The sequence below is a fragment of the Cupressus sempervirens genome, chromosome 1, assembly GCF_028749045.1.
Source record: "Cupressus sempervirens isolate cs-2001-9-10 chromosome 1, ASM2874904v1, whole genome shotgun sequence".
In the NCBI taxonomy this organism is placed as follows: Eukaryota; Viridiplantae; Streptophyta; class Pinopsida; order Cupressales; family Cupressaceae; genus Cupressus; species Cupressus sempervirens.
Window position 1 is genome coordinate 512,494,689 of NC_143118.1, and position 19,562 is coordinate 512,514,250.

Consider the following 19,562-nt stretch of genomic DNA (forward strand, 5'->3'; position numbering starts at 1 on the left):
GATTAAATAGTATGCCCTACATAGCTTTGGATGTGGGATACAAACTTGTCAAGATAGATCATACATATGATTTAGCAAAACTCCAACTATAAAAGCTAGTTGAGAACCTTAGAGCCATCAAAAAGACAAAGTGTGCACAATGAAAATTTGGTTCTATATTAATATGCATATTCTTTTATGTGAAAAACACCTTCCCAAAATTTGGAATAGTATCTTGGAAAACCAACAAGTTAGTAGCAATTAAAATTGGTGAATACATTGAGTAGTTAGGAGAGAACTTCGAATCTGTGATGACTAGCTACTTTGAAGATTTCAAATAGTCAATAAAGAAAAGCTTAAGAATGCTAGTATCAATAGTAGAGAAACACTATGATGATTTATGTTTTCTAGTGGATTTCAACTACACTTTTTTATAGGTTTCTACACCAAGGGTGAGATGATTGAGACCCTTAGGTTATGAAATCAATGTGGATGAAGCCTCTATAGCTATTACTGCATTACTTGTAAAAGAGGTAGATAAAAGTGCTAAGATATTTGGAAATTATGAAATAGCTAAATACAAAATCACAATGGAACTCAAGACTACCTTTACCATGAATAAAAAGGAAAATATAGTAAAGAAATTGAAAGCTAAGTTTGGAGAGGGTGTCAAGCAGGAGGAAGAAGAGGAATAAGAGGATGAAGAGGAAGAAGATATTCAAGCACAAGCACCTCTTGCATTAACTCAAGGTATGGGTGAAGATCAACCAAAAGAGGAGGTGACTAAAGTAGCTAAAGCTACTGAGGAAGAAGAAGCCAAAGAAGCACCTACACCCATTGATACAAAGAAGATGAAGGCCAAGGCACAACCAGAGGCAAGGGCTAATAAAAGTATAAAACCAAACCAAGCCAAGCCTACTGCACTTACTACAAGAGCTAGTACACATGCAACTACAAAAAAGGCTAAAGAAAAGACCAAACAAGCAAAGAAAGGAGGTTAATTGTAGAAAAGGCAAAGGAGGAAGTATATAGCACAAGCCATGTGTGATGAAGAGAAACAGATTCAAATGACATCAGTCAATTTAAGGTGATGAGTCACAATCCTCTTTCAGACTTAGATTTTTTTTTGATTTTGACAATCTTGGTAAAATAGAGAAGAACCAAGTGGAGGAGACCATATATGCTATGATGGAAAAATTCAAGACTACTCTATTAGAGATTGCAAACTCTATGCCCAAAAGTTTATATGACTGAGTTGAGCAAAAATGACACTATTGTCTAAACCTGGGGAGAAAAATTAGGGAGACCTCACTAGCACAAGTGATGCTTGAACTAACTAAGGCACAAATTTTTAAGGCTGCAAAGAAATATGTAGTTAGGTTCACACCTAACTACAAAGCCTTTAGAATATTATAAAACAATATTTAGGATGTACTGAGAAAGTCCACACAAAGGTGGAAACTTACTTATGAATTGACTACAGTAAAGGAAGGAGAACAAAACCTATTTAAGTAATTGATGATGAAAAAGATAACATTGTTGAGGAAGGAACATTAATGCAAATAGATGACAAGACAATAGCTGAGCTAGAGCAACATGAAGAATAGAGTGTGCAAGACACACAATTGTTGAGCATCAGTCCTCAATGTGTCACAAGTGAGACTATTAAAACAATAACCATTAAGGATTTTTCTAACCTATCAGCTTAAAACATCTATCCCCTTATAGAAGGTGATTTGAAGAAGATATTAGATCAGTCTACCCTATAGGCCAAACTTTGTGAGAATCCTATTTTGGTTAGTATAGATGAATTGCAAAAATAAGTGACTAATACTGACAGGGAAAAGTTGAATCCACAAGGACCACCTTCTATCATCCCTCAAGTCACTATCATAAAAACTTTGGTAAAAGAACTTTAAGCTATATTAGATAAGGTTGATAGAATTGAGAAGAGTATAATAGAAACACAAGCCACTACAAAAGAATAGAGTGGAAAAGGATAGGTAATCTTATCAACACCTATAACACAAGATCAAGGTGCAAGTCAAGTCATTATGGTAGAATAGGGAAAGCCTAAAGAGAGTGAGATGACATCTCAATTGAAGGAGCAAACAATTATCCAAGCATTGGTAACCTTACAACATCTGGCACTCCTTCCACTCAAACTCTTTAGAAGTTGAGCACAAATGCAACCCCTTTATATATCTCAGTGTCAAGCTGAAGTTCATCAAAGGTAGAAGAAGTGATCCAATATGGAGATGTGAGCCTTGATAAATAAATTGTACTACCTAAGTATGACTATGATACAATAACTATAGAAAAAATGGGCATATTACAACAAGACCTAGCAAGGAAAAAGCACAAAGAAATTCTTAGAAGGGAGCATAGGTAGAAGTAGGCATTGTAGGACATCAAAGACATCTTTTTAGATGCATTTAGTCTATCGACTCCAAATGAGACCAAGCCACTAATAAAAAAACTAAAAATATTGTGGAGAAAGTGAGTGATGCTGATGTAGACACAAATTCCAAATTACTAGAATGGTCAGGAAAGAAGTTTCAAAGAAAAGTCAATGAGAAAATATCAGGTGACATAGCACTGACACAAGTTGAGGATGTGAAGAAGGTACTTGAGAATATCTTCTCATTGTAAACTAAATTGTGTAATCCAACACTTTTCACCCAAGAAATTATAAGTCACATCTTGATCTTGGAAAGTTAGATAAGTTCATCAAGTGCCAAACTACCTATGAATCTAGCTTATAGTGAGAAACATTTTAGGAATTGCTTCAAAACCAGAGTTAGTTGCATTATTAGCAGATGAGGCCAATATAAGGGCCAAACTAACTAGCATCTAGGCCACTCTAAGCCCTCATATGGAAATTTTTTACAAGGAGCTAGGCTATGCTAAAACCCTAATGAAGAAAGACCCAAATATTTCAACCTTAGATGGTCTAGTTCACCTTGCTGCTAAGCTAACTATCCAAATAAAGTCTTTGGATGTGTCATGTGAGAAATAGGATGTAGCTCTCAAGATAATATTAGAAGTCCATAAATCCTTTTTGGATAAATCCCATTGACATAAGTGTCTAAAAGGGGGAGATATATTTTTGGGGGAGAGATAGAGAAAAAGGGAGAGATAGAGCAAAAGGGGGAGATATTACTTTTGGGAGTAGTAAAAAATAAGAATTTTGGGGAGGTATAAGGAGAGTGAGAAAACAAGGAGAAGCATCAACATACAAGAAGTATCAGATCAAAAAGATTAAGCAAAATAATGTATGAAGTTAAAGAAGTATCAAATAAGAAAATTTACTTAGTATGAGTACAAAATTTTGAATGCAGAATAGACATATCAACTCAGGGGAAGATATTAGATTATGAGGTATCTAAATTGTTCCAAAATTTTCAAAATTTGAAGTTATGTATATAAGCTAAGTTAGAGATATGTTATGCTTGTGAGATTAAGGATATTAATGTATACTCAAGTGTTTTTGACACTCATGTCAAAGGGGGAGATTGTTGATCTTAGATTGGTTTTGACAAGTGAGTGTCAACACACTTAAGTTATTTACTTAGTTCATGTCAAACAAGTAGTACATGCTAAGCACAACATGTATATTATAGAGCATTCCAAGTCATAGTAAGTGTCGAGTCACTCATGTTCCAAGTCACTCAAGTGTCAAGAAAAAAGTGTATGCCGAGTGACATAGGAGCTAAGTAAGCAGTGCATGCAGAGTAACACAAAGGTCAATTCACAACATAGAGAATAGTATATGTCAGGCATCAAAGACTTCAGATGCTGAGTGAAATAGTTCTGACATATTTGTTTGTAAAGGCACAAACAACTATGTAAACCATTTTTGAGTTGACTTAAGATTGAATTTTGATATTTTGGAGATAAGGCCAAATCTTGAGTTGGATTCCCTATGCAATTACATGCAACCAATTAAAAAATGGGAAGGATTAAGTGACAAAATGGATGAATCTCAGTTGTAGATTCATATCTAACCCTAAGTCACCTAAGTCTTCTTAAGGAGGACAAAACCTAAACTCTCTAGCAAGTGACTAAGGTATTGAAGGAGATAAGAGAGAAATTTTCATGTGCAAACAATGCATTCATAGTGGCTAAGGACTTATGAAGTGAGATTAGATTGTAGAATTAGTTAGAGTAGAACAAAGGAAAGGAAAAGAATACAACAAAGAGACATCTAAACAAGGAGGATCAAGAAGACATCAGTTTAGAGATGATATGTTATCAAACAACTAAGTGCTAATTGCAAGATCAAAGCTGAGATATTCCAATAGGTGATTTTAGTCAAAATCTCTTAACAAAGTAGTCCTAATAGGCTATATGAAATCCTTTAAAAGGGTGCTTACTTAAATCATAAGTTAAAGTCCTTTAACTAGGCACACTTTTAATAGGGTGTTGAAATCCTCTAAAAAGGTGAGACCCAACAGTCTTTATAAGACTTTAACAGGGCATACCTTTCATAGGGTAGATAATGTTTCATGGTCAAAACATTATAACCTTCATTGGATACACTTTATTACTGTAGCAGTGAAGATTTTTGGGTGCCATCCCAACCCCCAATTTATCTTCTCATTGAAGGGTTTTTGGTAATCATATATAGTGTTATATGTGTTTGAATGCTTATATGTTTACATGATTTAGATGTACATGCTTTACATGTTATTTCTATTTACTCATTGAATGTTTGAGATGGATGTGTGGTGAAAGTTTTATGGGTCCAAGTTTAAACTATTGCTTAACCCCACCCGCCCCGCCTTGCCCCCCCCAGAAATTTACCTTTCATATTGTAATTCCAACAATAGTTTTATTAGTTGTGGTAGTATATAGACATGAATAGAGTATGACAAGAAATGGATAATTACATATTAAGGAATTATTTTTTAACAAAATAATTACTTAATTAATTAGGGATGAGATCCTAGATGTTATTCCTAAGACAACAAGTAGTAATAATATATTTTGTCAAGCTTGTGAAAGCATAAAGGTTGACTAGACAATATTTTTAGAATCACAAAGGTATAAAGGAAAGTTTATAAATATGACATTAAGTGTGCTTCTTACAGAAAACTATGTGGACTTTATATGATGTGAATTGTAATGTATTATAAGAGGATTGCGAATTTTGTCAATAGTACATTTGGGTTGCATTTTTGATGGTGGGCCAATTTGGCTTGTCAAATTCATTTTTAAAAAAAAATGATCCCAATAACATCAAAATTTTGAATTTTGTAGGGATATACACAAAAAAAATGTGAAACTTCATTTATTCATGTGGCAAAGTGTGGGTAGGAGGCTTCAAAGGCATGATGAAGAGCCATTCAAGGTAAGGGTTTTGAGTGGTTTGATATTTCATAATGGAACTATTCTTTTTTGGAGCATTATCTTGTATATATGGCATTGTAGGGTTCAACTTGGTGCATCAATAAAAGAAAATTCAAATGGTGAAACCCATGCTAAATACAAGAATGTCTCCCATGCCCTACAATATTTAACAAAATTTAACTTTTTAGATATCTTTGAGCATGAATAAACACATTCACTTTCTTAGAATGTTTTGGATTCACCAGTTATTAAATTTTTCTCATAGCCAATTTGTATTTAATGGTTTCTACAGAGCCCTTTGTATAAATGTTTGGAACTTTACAGACAAGATTCAAGATTCAAGACTTGAATTAGGGTGATAAATAGGGACCATTATGGGGTTGACCACTAATTTAATTAGTTTTATCATTATTAATATCCTCTTTTGAGTCTTGGAATAATCTAGGCTCTTGCTAATTCAAGGGCATTGGTGGCCAACCTAAGTGAATGCCCTAGCTAACAAGATTTTTTTTTTAGTAGATGTTACTTAAATTCTCTATGAGTCTTTCTTTGTGCTAATGGTCCCATGATATTTATGGCTCTCTACTTATCTGTACACACTTATTTTTTAGGTAAATATGTCAAATCACCTATATTTATGGAAGTAAAATTTAGAGGGAATTGTTGGAAAAGGATTGAATGATTAAGCAGTGGCTACATATTTCTAGCATGCCCCTATTCACCCACAATATGAATTATAATTCCTAAGTTGTTGTTGCTCCCCCATTTTAGGAGAATATTCACCATTCTACCTTATGATTGAAAAATAAGTGGCAAACAATTGCATGGGATTATGAGACAAAGGTAGTATTGTAGAATTTACATAAAAGACCTTGAAGCTTCATCTAGGATCAGCTGAGTCAACCAATTGCCTCTTTTTTTAGTGCTTAAATAATGATGTTAAATCCTCCTTGCACATCCAACTTTGTGAAACCTTTCTTAATTGTGATGTGAAGATCTTCTACCTAAGTTATCAGTCCTTGTATGCGGTTACATGTGTAGGGATATGGTATGGTGGTTCGCTAGTGGTTTTGTCCTATGTTCCATAGGACTTGGTCATGATTGTACAAATATTTATAAAGATTATAGCCATGCAAACAAAATTAGTCATAGTATGCACTAAATAAACAAATTCAACCAAAAAATAGTACCGAAGGATGATAGTCTAATGCTATGAGCCAAACAATTAAAATGGTTTATAAAGTTATATCTTCTACTAAATATAGGATAATAGACAGTGGGATAATAAATGAAAATTTGTCACACTAATGCTTCATCTCCATCTACAAAAATAGCTAATCCTTGGAGCCTTACCAATAAATAAAGAAATTATGGCTAGTTATGATAAGTACCATTCCCTTCCTCACAAGATACAATACATGCTTTCATTCACACAATTTTTGGGTGTCTAATCAAATGTAAAAAGTAAAAAAAATTCTAAATATAGTAATGAATCATTGGGAGAAGTTAATAATTAATTGTGCAAGAACAAGGAAAGGAAAATGGTTTCCTGTTTGCAAATCGTGAACTAGAACTCATCAAAATCATTGTAAAAATCAATCATCATGCGGTATCCCTAAAGAAGAAGAAAAACCTTGGATCAAGAGGAGGTACATAGTACACCATTGAGTCTTCACATTGATTACAAAATGGATCAAATTAAAATCATGGCCTAGCCCATTATAGATGTTGAAAAAATGTAACCAAGGTATGACATTTATTTTGTAAAAATTGTTTTGATCATGAGGTAGCATCTATTTCACATGAACTCAATAACATGGTTGAGTCTTCCTATGTTCATAATCAAGTTGATAGTGGTGCACATGAGATATATATTATGGACTTGAGGCATAAAGTTCATGATTTTTCTAATCACATTGTCAAATATGTTAAGAGGACATAAAAAATGTATATGGGTGGTCACAAAAAGTTGAGAAGGCTAAACTATTTATTGCCCAAGCAAGAAAACACTTGTAAGAGATCTAAGAAGGCCATTTTTACCTATTTTCAATTTTTTATTGTTATAAGGAATCTATCATTGTAACTAATGGGTTTTGCAATTCATCCTTTCATAAGAATTTTGATTATAGAGAACTATATGTCTTCACAAGCTAGCATCTTAAAACATTTTAGGTAGCTTCATCTCTTGCACTATCACTACTTACTTTCCCTCAAACTAGGTACTCCAAGAAAGTGGGTGTTCTAAAAATAAAAAGTACAACATTCATCTCCATCCTATACCATGGGGATTAGGAAGGAGACTCCATTTCATTAAAACCCTAAGCACAAATTAGGGTAACCAATAGACACAAAATAAATAGCTTAACCTACATGCCTCAAACTAATTATCACTTTTCTAGGAAGCAAAACAAAACATTTCATGCTATAAGCATGTACCTACTATAAAATTTCAAGGAGGTCTTAAAATTGAACTTGTTGTCTGCACATATTTTTCCACCAAAATTTCTTTCTTATTAACTCAAATCCATACCTATTAGAATTGAAGCCCAAAATCTCTTCTCACAAATGCAATTAGAAGGGGTTGAATCTCATAAGAAAAGAAAGTCCACTCTTACATCATTAAAATGGACTATGAATCAAATATTCTTTAAGAAAGTACTCTCATAACTATGTATGCAAAATGTGATGCTATGAGAGTGCACGTAATCTTGTTCAATCAAATACAAAGTGCTAGAATCAAGCCACATCAGGCTAGGGAATGTTTATGAAAACATAAACCCAATCAATGAAATAACATGCAAACAAGCATGCATCGGGTATTTATTTTTCACATTCATGATCTTCACCTTTCTAGATAATATAGCCAAAGTAAGTGAAAATGACTTTTTCAAAGTATACGAAGAATATCGAATCTAAAGTCATCAAAGTATCAATTAAAGCTACTATGGAATACATCAAAACTAGAAATGGGGTTTCTCATCCAATGTTACCATCACTTCCTCTCATCATTCCATACACAAGAAACCTCTACACAAATTCCCAACTCAAGTTTATAATCACTGTCATAACCAAACCAATCTTGGTCTTCTCCACTGCATAGATAGAAGCCAATGAGTTGAATAATGTTTCCCTATCAAGAAATGAAAATATGAACACAATAGGAAAATAAAACAAGAATGAAATCAATGTCTTTGAGAGCTTGTGATATATGACATGGGTATGGTGCCAATTGGGGAATCCAACCAGCTAAGAAGAATCTTGAATTTGTACTGGGTGTGGGAAAGGAGGGAATGATAGACAAGAATTTCAATAGAAATAGGAGATAAAAACAATAGTGTAATTGTCATCCATACACACAAATTCTGCACTAGAATTGATGCAGGTGTCTCTTGTTCATTTTTTGATACATATTATGTCACATTTCTTAAATGATTGACTGCTATTGGCTATACCTTGCACCTATTCTTGGGGAAAGCACTAGTTATCTTGTTATTAGCCAAAAATATAGTGAGATTATTTCTTCTTCTTTTTTGAAACTCTAGTTGTCATAGATATTTTGGCACAGCTTTTCATTGATGGTAATGAAAACAAACCACTGAATCATCTCTAACTGGCATCGATAGTTTGATGGGGTTTGTCATCGATGGTATAACAAACCCATCAAATAATCTCTAGCTAGCATTGATAGTTTGATATTTTGAATTAGTTATCTAGCACCGCCATCTGACATAGATGGGGAGGATTTTTTTAATATAGTGGCTTGTCAGTAAATTGATAGCTGTGGAGTGCATTGAACTTTCGATGCAATTCTAGCAATGTTGACTTTTGACATTTAGGTGTTAAAATTTTGACTGCCCATGCATCAAAAAATAGGTCTAAATTTACTAATTTGTGAAGAGAAACAAGTATTATATCAGATATTGAAGATATCAACAAAAAGCAAGATGTTTTTGTATCTATCTTTTTGTACCAAGGAGTTATATTATATATTACATGTTTGGGCAGTGGACTCTTCTTACATACATTTTGTATTTGTATATAACAACTTCTAATATGGTTGAGGCTTCTAACAAAAACCAAGACATTGTATGAATGTAATAGACTCCTAATAGGATCAATATCTTTAACCAAATACTTTTGATTAGTGGATCATTTTGTGGGTACCATCCTCACTAGGGTTTTCCCTTGGCCAAGGTTTCCCTAGTTAACAAAATATGGTGTTATGAGTTCTCTTATTACATGGTTATGTTTATTGTTTAGTATAAATAGTTTCTTTCATATGAAAGTTATAAGGAAATTAATAATATCTAATTTTGGGCTAAAGTTTGTAGAGTATTGATTCACCCACCCCCCACTCTCAGTATTCCCTATTTCTAATTCAAATTCCATAAGAGGTTATAGAGTATCTTAGCCATCAATCCAAAACTTCATTTTTCACATTCAATGTGTACATAATGTCTTCCTTTTGATCATGCTTAGGCAACCACAAGTAAGAGATAACTAAGACTAATCTTCACCAATCAACAAGAGCTTTGGTTATCTTCAAGAAACCCATTTACGATTCTCTTGGCCAAATGTGAGAGTCTATTTAGAGGGCTCTTTTAATAAGTCATTTTTATATTTTTTCATTAATATTTATAATTTGAGAGATCATATACATTTTCCATTTGATTTCTCTTTGAACCCTTTTGTTTATATAAGGAAACAATTAGATTGCACTACCTTGCATGATCTTTTCTTTTCTTTTTTTCTTTCTTTTCTTTTATTTTGAATTGCTCAATCAATGCTTAGAGTGTGTTGCTAGAGAATTTGAACTTTCTTGATTTCATTATCTCCTTTGACTCTCATTATTTTTGTTCCTCTTTTTTGAATTTTGGGAAACTCACACACCAAGAAGCAATAGAGCAAGGCTCTAAAAACATTACTCATACAATAAACTTTGATGAATCTCTGTCAGTGCTCACCTGGATTTATAACAACCTATATATCACTCTTAAATGTGTGAAGTAGTTAGAATGATCAAATTTGGATCTAAGATTTATAACCAAAGATCAATGCTTCCTTCCATGGGATGTTTATAAATTTTCTTACAAGAAAAAACCCTTGAGTGCTTTGATTAAGAAATATCTCTTCCAAAAATCAAAACCAATTAGGATGGACCATGTGCTAGGAATAGCCTTGAAAAAATACAATAATCCCCTCACTCAAAAATAAAACAAAAAAGAAGAAAAAAGATGGAAAAACTTTTTAAATTTTTTTTTTGAAACAAATAGAACTAACACCAAACTAGAAAGACTCATAAATAAAAAGAACAAAAAATTATATACAAAAACCTTGAAGAATAATAAAATGGGTTGGTTATTAGTATATTTCTCATTATGTGTAGTAGTAATAAACCACCCCATATAGTTCTAAAAAAATGTTGACATGTCTTTGTACTTAGAAAAATAAAATTTGGGCAATCTTGGTTCAAATTCCAAGTGAAAATCACACAAAATTAGAAGTTGAGGTTCTTGATTTATGGATGAGCAAACAACATACTAAGAGGGGGGTTTGAATCAGAATATATAAAACATTTTCACATTTTCACAAATTCATCCACATCTATGAATAACTTGTGCATGCAAAACTATAAATATAAACTTGTTTGTAACATTTAAATCAATTCAATCACATGCATGAACACAATAACACATAACACAATATTTGTTACCTAGAAAGCCTCCAAGGTGAAGGTAAAATTTGGGTGGGGATGACACCTACAAATATTCACTATTGTAGTGATAAAGTTAACTAGTTAAGGTTACAATGTTTGACCATTAAATATGATCTACCCTATGAGGGTCTACCTTGTTAAAAGCTTAAGAAACTATTAGGTTTCACCTTGTTAGAGGATTTAACACTTACAAAAAAGTAACGAATCTATTAGGAGATTTGCAAAGATCTATTAAGACAACTTTGTTAAGAGGTTTACCCTAATTCAAGTCTATTAAAATTGATTTAGTACCTGACTCTCAGTTTTCTTTTGAAGTTGATTTTGAGTCTCCTCCTCACTAACTGATCCTCTCCTTTGATAGGATAACACTTGTCTTTCCCTTTCACATTCACTCCTTATGAATAGGTCACTTTCTTTTTTAGATGATAATAGAACACTTGAATGAATTATAATCTTATTAATCCTTCATAGTATAATGCTTCATGTTTGCCCCTATACTCTTCTCTTCTCTTTGCATATCACACTATACAATCTAGGTTAAGATCATCATTATTTAAGGATTTCCATAAAGAGTTTTCTAGATGGTTCTAGGTTTTGCCTCATCATCTTGATCATTGAACATACACATAGGTATATGTGATCTACATCATGTAAATTTTCTATAACAACCTCTTCAAAACATAAATAATTTTCCATTCTTGACTTTTGTGTAAACTCTACATTATTGGGTCTTTACTATTTCTGATTCTTAGCATTGATATTGTTTGACCTTTGTTAACCTTTTGATGCTTGACATATATAATTCTCAACACATACTATATCACTTGGAACTCACATACTTGAAATTTACTCAATCACTAATAATTTTCTCAATCATTGATTATCTTGGTACATATAGAAAATTACTTTGTGACCATACACTTAGTTAGCCTCTATAGAACATGCTTGGTACATACTTTCTTATGTACATGACTCAGCCTATGTAGAGTAGCTTGGTCACGATGATGATTGTCTAACTCTTACTTCTCAATGATTAAGTGGTTGACACTAATAGACAATATTGATTAGAAATACCAACATTAAAGGTAACTCTCCATGGTCATGTTTTATCCACAAACAAGTTCTCTTACCTTTAGCATCATATTCAAACTAAAAATCATCAAACTAAGAGGGACAATGGAAAGATATAACCTAATTTAGCAAGTACCCCACCATAGGGGTACACTCACACATTTTCATTTCTCTTTCCAATGATCTTACCTCATGATACACAATTCCATGCACACATAGAAACATATACATCGGTGATGTAATATAGCTATCAAAAAAATACCCAAAAGATAGAACATTATATTTATGATCCTTATTATCAACATCATTATCCATCAATAAATAATCACACTTAAGATCATTCAAAGTAACAACCTCAAATATCACACACATCTTTTGAATTGTAGGTTTTATCAATATCATTGATCGAGTAAACATGTTCATGATTATACCTACCTTCCATCATGATCTCCCAAGCTAATAAGAAATCAAGACAACTTACTTTTGAATGGAACCCAAATGGAAAAATTATGCACAAATTTGTTATTGCATGGTCTGATATATGTGTAGAATACCCACAAAATAACATTTCTTTAGTCAAGATTGAGACCAAATTAAGCACTCTATTAATTTCATCCAATGACATATCTTTTTTTGAGGGAGGTACCTCATAATTATCCAATGGGGGACCAATATCCTTGTAGAAATAATTGGTATCTTCTTATTGACTACTTCCTAATTCATAAATTTTAGTAACTTCAACATTTTTTTCATTTTTTGCAACTCCACAATTTTTTTGGAACTTCACAATTTTTTGTATCCTCTAAATTTTTTGTCATTTCCACAACACCAAAATTCTCAATGAATCCAATATGGATTGCAGCAAATTGACCCATCTTTTCTAACACATTAGATACTACATATTGGGAATTAACACATTCCAACTCAAAATGACTCTCTTGATGGAGGAAAAAATAGCTTGGAAGAAAAAGGATGTTTGGATTCTAACCTTCTCTAAGGTAATTCAAACTCCTTGTTATGTTACCCATAAATTCTTTCAAAATCTCATCTTTTACATGTAATTCCTTTTGATATTTTAGGGTAATGTTGGTTGGAGTCTCATAATGCATTGGAGTGTTACATACCTTCATGTCTAGAGGAGTAGGATGTAACCATAGAGAGACATTATCCATCAGAGGCTCTTCTCTTATTTTCAAAATTTGTGTGATCTTAATATTTCTACCATATACATGTATTCTAGAGTATTCATTCTATTTCTCTTCATTGAATCAGAACACAAACTCCTCTTGATCATCTTCATCACTTTGTTCTCCTATAGATTTATCATATGATTCAAACAAAATTTCACTGAACTAAAGAGTTATTCCTCCATGATTTGGGGATGATGATTAAATACATCCTCATTCTTGTATCTATTTTCACTTGGAATCATACCTTTAGTACCACTATTGTCATTGTTGATGTTACTATAGAGGCTATAATTTTTGCTCTAATTTTGAGAATAATTGTTTTGGGTAGCAAGTTGTCTTGGAAAATTGCCTTGGTTTTTTTAGGAATTCAACTTTATTTTGATGAGTTCATTGGATAAAAGAGAAATTTTCTTCTTCATGGCCTCAAAATCACTAGCCATATTTTTCTCGAGTATAGCAAGTGGAGAAGTCTTCTACTCAAAGGATGCAGTATTTTGGGACTCGTACCCTAAATATGTACCTATTGTAGTAAAGGTACTAGGTTCAAAAAGGGAATTTGATTGGGCATAGTAGCTACTTCTACTAGAAATAAGGTTATGGTTTTTGCATTATTCAAAGTGAAGGAAGACACAAAATTCCCTCCACCATGGGGATCTACTTATTTCATAAATTTAACTACCTCTTTGAAGGCCTTCTCAAGGGTATTGATTTCTTTGAGAGGGAGTCTTCTTATAAAAATAGAAGTTAATGAATCCATTCTTCACAAATAGATCTAGATGTTAGTCTCATGGGGGATATTGTAAGAAGACTCCATTCTTTGACACATCATATAGAAGTGATGATTAAACTATAAAATAGAATCATGGAAATCCCTCTTAATCGAGATGAATTGATGTTGTAGGATAGTTGGATCAATGTAGAAATTGAATTGTAGAAACTTTCTCTCAAAAGAGTTATAATCTCTTATTACTACTGGTGGTAGATTGAGGTACCAATTGAATTTTATTTCCCCCAAACTGTAAGGGAATAGGCGATAGACTACATCCATATGTTGAATATAGTTTCATTTATAGAGTTCCTTGAAAATTTTAATATGATATTCTATTGTTTCTGATTCTCTATAGATAAATTATGGGAAATTTTTTTTAGGATTTTTAGGAAATTCATGTAATGGACCAATTAGGTTCAATGGTGAGCTTTGGGAATTGAAGAAAGCTATGGTGCAAGATGGTGGTAGCTGAAATTTTTTTTGGTGAGGGTTGAGTGAAATGGTGTGGAGAGATATAGTAGAATGTGAGGTAGATATTGATGATGTAATGTATGCCATGAATAGATGGAGCTTCAATATCCATTTTTTTTGTAGGGCTTTCAAAATGGTTGAGTTCCATGAACTCATGTTTACTGGGTGAAGATCTCAATGCTCTCTAAAAGGGAGATGGTGGATCAAAATTTTCTAGTTTGTGCACCTTTGGGGTGGCACACTAGCGTACCTTCACAATTCTATACCTAAACTCCTTAGTGACTATGAAACTACAGACTTTGAAAATTGTAAAATCAAGCCCTCCTTCTAGCACCACTTCCATTTAATAATTTCTTTGCACTATGCCAATGGTATAAATCCTTACAAATTTCTCTCTTAAAAAGCTTGTCAAATTGGCCAACTCTTAGATTTTGGATGGTTGTTTTTCTACCCACTATGTATTTCAATTGAAGATAAATGTGAATGTTCACAAGGAGGCCTTTGTTGTTATCTTTAATCTGCAAAAATATTTGAAAAGATGCAACCAAAAACCAATGTTTTTTTAATATTTTCTTATTTTTATGTTGAGTAAAAATTCTATCAATGTAACTATATGAATTCTTATTCTAACCATGTGTTGAAAAGAAAATAATAAATTTAGGGTAACAAGAAATAAAAGAAAATTTCTAAAATGAAATTCCTAATGGACATAAGTCATAGCCACAATTCGTCTATGAATTAAATCTTTGAAAGAGGTCAAGTAAAAACCAATGAAATTAGGAGCACTACATCCTCAATTCCACAAATGAAATCATCAAAGGGAATAATTAAAACTATAAGATGTTTCACAACTCATAAAATTGTGTAGCCATATAAAGTGTGCACACATGAGACAAATTTCTATGAAACAAATCAAAGTTGATCCTTTCTCCAATTCATCACAATAGAGGATTTTTTTAGCAAATGACAATACCAGAACTAGTTAATCACACACGAATTAAAATATAATAAAACCATTGGCTCCATCACTATTAATGAACATAATGTTCATAAAATAAATGCACATTGAAACAAGAAACACTTCACATAGAATGAGAGTACCTATAACATACTTTATGACATCAAAATATTGGCCTTGAATACATATTACATCTCTGTATTTATAGGAAACCCCACCCTTAATGCATTTTTTGGATCTAGAGCTTTTTCCTTGCAAAAAAATGCTAAAATAACTAATTTAAAGAAAATTATGTACAAACATACTCCTAAGTAGGTGCTAAGTAGCCCTGTACTCTTTATTTTATTAATTACATGGTGCATGGACCTTTACATCACTCAAAAATGTATTAGCAAAACAAGATGAGAAGGGTGAGGACTTGGGATTAGGTGGGAGTCTCTTGCACTTATTTAGATGCAAACTTGGTCTTTACTATGTGTCCCTATTAATTCATTTACCACCAAAATTTATTTTTGGTGCATGAAATGCTCAAAAAATAGAATTAGCAGTTAACTATTGGCGCCACCACAACTAATCCAAAATTGTTGGTGCACTTGTGCACCTTTTCACCTACACATCTTCAGACCTTAAGGACCATGTTCATCTCTAAGACTTCAACATTTTCACACTTGCACATGCATGTGCACCTTTGGAGGTGAAAGGACCACAATTGGAAAAATTTGTCTAAGTCCACAATTTTTAGTTTCCAGCATTTGAGTCTTGTTGAGCTTTGACCAAAATAATGTTTAGATGTGCTTCTTTGAACTTTTGGATGGAAAAGGTGATTTCTGGAGGATTTAGAAAGTCTAAAGCTTCATACTTTTCTGATGGGGAGGAAAATTTTATTAACTATGAAAATATGCTAGAACACTTAGTACAAAGAAACAGACTCCAAAACATGCCCTATGGGCTTAATATAGCATAAATCTAGAGATAATTTCTTCTCCCAATACCTTCTCTCAAACTCCACTCCGAATTGCCTTTTACAATGCCATAAATATCCTTAAATAGACCAAAAAGGGCTAAGGATTAGGAATAAATTCTAGAAAGTGCTAGTTGGCATCCACCAACCAAATAGAAGGCTCTAGAAGCTGCATTAGAAGTTGGCACAAAATTAGAAGAATCCAAAAATGGTGACCGAACTTCCAAGAGGCATAACTTTTGAACCGTAGCTCCAATTGATGAACCGTTTACATTTTCAAAAAGCTCTCGAAGTGCTCTATAGCCCTATGGAGGAACTTTGCTTGTCCCCCATTTTTTGGCCCTGTACAAGGTCATTTAATGACCTAAACCTGACCTTGAAGCATTCTTAGGAGGTCTCCAAAAACTAAAAAACTGCGATAACTTTCAAACTGTGGAGCCTTTTGACCTAATTCTTTTCTTGGAATATTCTAAATTACAATTTTAATCCTCCCTCCAATTTACACTTTCTAATCCACCATAATTATGGTTCAATTACATAGTCCTATTTTTTGGCATTTACATGTATCCCAATGTGCTCAAATACTCTAACCTAGAACACTAATAGTGGAACTGTGAGAGTTGGAACCTTTATTTGACCCAAATGGGTATCCAAAAATGAAAACACATGAAAAAAAAACTAAGTCTAAGTACATTTTTTTTGGGTGACACAAGATTGCCCTTATACCTCTGGATGCTCCTGCATCAAACACCCAAGGTAGATTGAAAAGTGACCCTGTCACTTTATGGATGGTAGAGGAAATCCCAAATGGGAAACCTTAGCTACTGATATCCAAGTGGAGTCCTCGATCAATCGGCCTTTCCACTTAAACAAATACTCTTCATACTGCCTATTTCTGGTACTCCTACCCACACGATGATCTAGAATGTTTTCTATCTCCTCTTTCTTAGAAGTGGGAATTAGACATGGCTCTAACATCAACTCCTCATTTGCACCATCATCATGATACTCTATCAAGTCTGCAATGTTGAAGATAGGGGAAATGTGAATTCCATCTAGCAACTCCATCTCATATGCATTTCCTGAGTCATGTTTCTTTAGAATTTTGCAAGGGCCAAATTTCTTCATCTTCAGCTTGTTGTAAGTACCTACTAGAAATCTCTCCTTTCTTAAGTGTACCATGACTAGATCCCCCACTTGGAACTTCTTATGTCTTCTCCTTTGATCAACCCTAGCTTTATACTATTGATTCATCTTGATAATGTGTGCCTAGACCTCCTCATGTTGGCACTTGATATGTTTAGCAAACTCTTCTGCTTCAACACTTGTCCTATCCCCTTGCTCCATCTTCCTCAATTCTAGTGCAGTCCTTGGGCTACTTCCATATACAATTTGGAATGGTGATTTACCAGTACTCCTATTTATAGAGTTATTGTAAGAAAATTCCACTTGTGGTAGAATCAAATCCCATCCTTTGTGCTTATCCCCAACTAAACATCTTAGCAAATTACCCAGACTTCTATTTACCACTTTTGTCTGGCCGTCAATTTGTGAATGATGTGTGGAACTAAATTTTAGGTCCATTCTCAACTTCTTCCATAATGTTCTCTAGAAATACACCACAAATTTAGTGTCTCTATCAGAAACTATACTCTTTGGGAGGCCATGTATTCTTACCACCTCTCTAAAAAACAACTTTGCAATATGGACAACATCATGAGTTTTATGGCATGGAATGAAATGTGCCATTTTGGAGAACCTATCAATCACCACAAATACTGAGTCATTACCCCTTTGTGTCCTCCAAAATCCAACAACAAAATCCATACTTATGTCCTCCCATAGCTTTGGTGGAATAGGCAATGGTTGATAAAGTCCAATATTGTGACTAAATCCCTCAGCCACTTGACAAATCTGACAACTCTATACAAACAACTTCTTCACATCCTCTGAAATATGAGGCCAAAAATAACGTTCTCTAAGAATGGAAATGGTCTTATCTTGACCAAAATGTCCTACCATCCCTCCACTATGTTTATCCTTAATCATATTTTCCCTCATGGAACTCCTTGGAATACACAATTGACTACCCTTGAACAACATACCATCCTGAATCAAAAAGTCTAACCACTTAGTTTTGTCTATAGCAACATGTTCTTTACAAGCTTTCCATGCTTCAAAAAAATCATGATCCTCAGCGTATAGATTCTTGAGTTCAGCAAACCCAACTATTTCAACCTACATTACTGTAAGCAACAACTATCTCCTACTTAATGCATCTGCAACCTTGTTAGATTTTCCACTTCTATGCTTCAACACAAATGTATAGCTCTGCAAGAACTCTACCCACTTCATATGCCTCTAATTCAATTTACCTTGGCTATTTAGATACTGTAATGCCTAGTGATCGGTATATAAAACAAATTCCTTTGGCAATAAATAATTCCTCCATTTCTTTAAGGCCTGAACTATTGCATAGAACTCTTGATCATAAACATAATACTTCTTTTTTGCATCATTCAATTTTTCACTAAAATATGCAAGAGGATTTACCTTCTTGGCTTAATACAGCCCCAATAGCACTACCACTACCATCACAATCCACTTGGAACACCTTGCTAAAATTAGGAAGTGCCAACATGGGTTGTTCTATCACCTTCTTCTTCAGCAATTCAAAACTTCTCGCAGCTGCCACAGTCCATTTGAACTCTTTTCTATCCCCTCTTATTGTGTTAGTTAGGGGTGCACATATGCCACTAAAATTCTTAATGAACTTCCTATAAAAACTAACTAGACCATGAAATGATCTCATCTCAATAGTAGACCTTGGAGTAGGCCATTCCAAGATGGCTTTTACCTTCTCTAGATCCATTGTGAGACCTTTATGTGATACAACAAACCCTAGGTAGACTAACTCTTTTTTGACAAAGCTACACTTCTTCAGATTAATTAACAGTTTCTCTTCCCTTAAAATTTCAAGGACACTACAAATATGCAATAAATTTTCTTCCAAAGTCTTGCTAAAAATTAAAATATCATCCAAATAGACAATAACAAATTTTTCCAAGAACTTCTTAAGTACCTCATTCATAAGC